The following is a 4183-nucleotide window of genomic DNA, read 5'->3' as shown; positions in this document are numbered from 1 at the left end:
ACCCCCACCCACAGGAGCCGAGGTTGGGAGGCTGCGGGGCCTCTGCCCTCCCAGGCCGTGGAGTGCGGCGGCCGCTCTGAGTCCGCTGGGGACCTGGATGGGGAGAGAAACTGGAGCTCGTGCGTGCACCATTTGTTCTTTCCGATCGTCTATCCCTTTACAAATGTTGTTTTTATTCCGGATTGTTAATGCAAGGTGACACTTTGAATCTCCATTTACCTCTGCCTGAACACAGGAAGCCCTGAGTCTTTTGAAGCCGGACACCAAAGTTAAAGATTCACTTCCCGCAGTCCCTACGGCCCCTTCTTGCAGCTTAGCTCGGCTCTGAGTCCCCGAAACGCCCTTCGAGGAGGGGACTTTCCTGCAAAGGGGCGACAGGTGGGCCATCCCGAGGCGGGAACGAGCAGGTGTTGGCTGGCTTTCTCTTGGGTGAGTAATTAGGGGAACCGCCCATCTAGGGGAGTTAGGAGATGACATTAAATTATCCCGTCACACGAACTTCCCGTGGAGGTCTGCCCCTAGGAGGGCAACTATCGGATTAATCCAATCGTGTAGACAGGCAATATGGATGACTTTGTCTTTAAAACAATCGAAAACCAAACGCTCTTTTCGTTTATTGTAGAAATTATTTTTCTACTAAGAAGGGGGTGAATTGGAGGGACTGTGCTAACAAAACCTCTACTTGAAAATCCCCCAGCTAAGGAGTATCTACCCAAGGTCGCGGCCACGCAGATGTTCGGTCCCCACTCCTTCCTCCGCTGAAAAGTCGCACCGATGACAAACGTTGCCTGCCGGCCTGGTGGTTTGAAAACGAATACCGGGCATTGATACCAGGATATCCTCCTCTCCCCCTGGGCTTCTGGTCTAAGCAAAGGAGGCCAAGTGGGGAACTAAGACAATTATCTAAGTAGTCTCAATAGCTCAAAGCCACCCCCAAGCGGACCTTGCTCCAGTGGTCTGTGATGGCAGCCCAGTGGGCAGTTTTCTAGTGGCCTTCTGAGGTTAATTGCCTTAATCTTCCACTTTGTCTCCCCCAGCAAAGGGAAAGATGCTGAGCCAGCTGGGGACGTGCAGCCTCCCTCCTGTGTGTGCAGAGCCCCCGGGAATCACTGACCCGAGTGGAGCAGGAGAAGGGCTTTCCCTCATGTTCTAAGCCTGCCTTTTCTGTTGTCCCCCAGGTCCTGGGCCAGGTGGAGCCCCCCCTGAAGCTGGTATCCTACCTGCCCTCGCCTCCCCACTCCAGCCCACAGTTCCGCGTTCAGGGCTGAACCCAGAGCCCAGAGGATGGAGAAGCCAGAAAGCGGGAAGGTAAGGAAGGGAGAGGGCGTCTAGGCACACCACAGAGGTGACTGGGCTGTGTCGGGGACAATCCACACTACAAGAGCCGAGCTCACACGCCTAGGGAGTGATTTTTCCGGACTGCCCCCATCCCAATCTCCACTCCCTCTACTTTACTTGAAAAAGAAAAAGAAAGAGAGCGCCTTCTGACTCCTGGTGACCCGTATTTAGGACACCATCCCATCCCCCAGCACACACATTCCTACAGTGTCACCTGGTCCCCAATCCGAGCATTTCCTGGAGTGCTCGCCACATTCCCCTTCCTGGTGCTTTTCTTTGGTGGGGCCAGGGGAGACTTTGCTTTGAACATCGCTGTGACGTCACTCCCCCTCCTCGGAGCTAAGCACCCCTCGGTGGGCCCTGGGAATTGCTACCCGGTCTGCTGGGGAGGGGCGGAGTGTGGGCCGAGTGAGGGTTCCACCAAACATCCATTACCGCTGTCGCCTGCGGGGCCTTCAGGCTGCAAGTACGTGAGGTGTCAGAAAAGAAGCCGAAGGGTTCCTGTGGGGGCTCTTTTGCCAAATGAGTCAAGAGATGTGCGGAAGAGGATGATTGAAGTATCCCGTGGCATCAAAAACTGTAACCCGAAAATAAAAACTTTAACCTGTTCCCCCAAAGACTTCATGTCTGCGTGTTAATGTTCAAATAACACCACTAACAACAAAAATGAAATAAGTGCTTGAAATACAATCAAGTCACTTACTGGAGGCTTGCTTCCGAGTAAGTTTATAAAACACAAATGCAAATATCTTTTCTTGGCGAATATCCAGAGCTAAACCAGTGGAAAGTTGATCTTGATAAAACCACATCCCTCCATTTTTTTTCGCATGCCAGATACTAATTTCACAACGGCAACTTTTATACCCAAAACGGAGAGCTGAGAACACCGCTGCAGTTCGATTTGCAATTTACATAACAAGCTGTTTACACTTCACTGGGCCGATGGAGGGAGGAGGCAAGGAAGAGCAGGAGGCGACAGGCTGGTGGGGGAGGGGGCGGCGGGGCACTATTGCCTGTTGCAAAACTCGGGGCCGAAGGCGTTTCCCGCATTCGGAAAACAAAGCATCCGTAATCGCTGCGTTCAACTCCGCGCACCGCTAGCAGTGCAAAAAGCAGCTTAAAGACCGAATTCACCACTTGTTGAGGTGTTCAGGGAGACCACTTAAATCTCCTCCAGGCTGAAGCCAGAGCACTGCTTAAAGCCTCGACCAAGTGCGCTGATAAGACCTTCAGGGTGCCGGGCTGGGGGCTGAACACGAATTAAGTGTTCAAGTCGTGGGGCTTCACCACCAGCTTCGCCCCTGTCTAGTGTCCTTGGCAACCAGCAAGTACTGAGCCTCCTATTGGTGCTTCTCCAACCCAACAGTGACTTGGCCTGCAAACTACCTGGAAAAGGAGTCTCCAGAGACCCCGGCGCACAGCAGGCCAGGAGGCAGCTGCCCCGGGATTCAGAGCAACCTCGGGGCAACCCTCCCTCCTCCAAAGGCTAATTCCAGGAGAGGCAGGTCCTCTTTCCTTCGATGTCAATGTCCATTATGGAACAGTAATTTTTAAATGTTCAGGTGACACGGAGATGCGCCTCCTACACCTCAGCATCCTTCACATGTAACAGCCGAAGCTGCAATTTGAATTTTCCTGCCAACGTGAGGAAGCCGGGATTCGAACAGGGGAGACAAAAGGGGCCCCGAACATGTCCTTGGAGTTAATAGATGGTCGGAAATCACGGGGAGCGGAGCTGTTAAATGCGTCACGCACGCTTCTTCGCAGTCTCCTGAACTCGCCACTTCCCCCAGCTTCTAGTGAACAACTTGGGATTCAGCCTCCGGGAGGGTCTCTCCTAAAGTCGCTAAAATGCAGAATCGCCGTGCCGGGGTCGCGGGGGAGGCCTGGCTCTTTCCCGGTTCTTCCTTTCTTTCCCTCGTTTCTCTTCTTCCTGTCCCACTCCAACCACCCAGCGACGGCGAATCTCACGCCTGTGCACAAGAAGCAGGGGCCCTTCTGTGCGTATCCCCCCAGAATCCCTGAACCGCCCTCCAGGTGCGATCCTGTACCTTCTCCCAGACACACCCGTTATCTCTGCGAGCCGGCAGCCCTGCGCATGTGGAGATGGAGACTGGCCTGGGGAAGCGTTAAGCTCTTAGACATATTTATTTGTTTCTTGTCATCACACCTGCTAATGTCGCCGAGCCCGCAGCCTGACCCCTCATCTGAGCCGAAATGCGCCTGACGCAATCAGAGGGGGCGGCGGCGCGGCGAGGCGGCGGGACCCTCGCGGGAGAGCAGGAGAGCGCGGGGAGGCAGCCGTGCTCCGGCAGCCCTTGCCGCCCGCACCCTCAGGCCGCCCAGGGCCCCCGGGGAGCGGGGAGAGAAGCAGGGCGGCCCGCAGTGGGGCAGGCTCATCCTTCGCGGGTGAACGGCCGTCGGAAACTCCCAGCAGGGCCCCGCACCCCTTGCCTTAATTTCGACTGGGGAGGGGTCATGGAGGGGGCCAGATGGGCAACGAATCTTCTTCCCCACCGCGAACAGGGCCTGGCTGCGACCGAGCCCTCAAAATCATGTCCTTTGTAGCCGAGTTCAGGACAGGAGAACCTCCAAGTGGAGAAAAGCCGGAGACGTCAAAGACCCGAGTGAGACTGACGTTGGAGAAGGGAGGGAAGGGGCTGCGGGAGAGGAGAGGCGGCGGGGAGGAGAGGCCCGGGCGACCCCAGGGCTGGCGTCGGCGGGGCGGGCGAAGGAATGGAGCGAGCCAGCGCGAGGCGGGGCGGAGACGCCAGGGCCATTCGGGAGCGGTGGACGGAGGAAGGGTCTGCACGGGGCCCGGGAGGACCCAGGAAGTCTGCGCGAA

At 56.3% G+C, this 4183-nt stretch overlaps 1 long non-coding RNA gene across 1 annotated transcript; it reads left to right on the top strand.

The window, feature by feature from the left end:
- The first annotated feature begins 138 nt into the window (after positions 1-138).
- Positions 139-1955, top strand: LOC105521092. The gene is made up of 2 exons (XR_001003220.1): positions 139-407; positions 623-1955. It is a non-coding gene; the product is annotated as an uncharacterized LOC105521092 (long non-coding RNA).
- The last annotated feature ends 2228 nt before the right edge of the window (positions 1956-4183 follow it).

Source organism: Colobus angolensis, unplaced genomic scaffold, assembly GCF_000951035.1.
Source record: "Colobus angolensis palliatus isolate OR3802 unplaced genomic scaffold, Cang.pa_1.0 Scaffold396, whole genome shotgun sequence".
Lineage (NCBI taxonomy): Eukaryota > Metazoa > Chordata > Mammalia > Primates > Cercopithecidae > Colobus > Colobus angolensis.
Note: the sequence above shows the minus strand (reverse complement) of the source record. Positions and strands in the feature narration are given on the sequence as shown.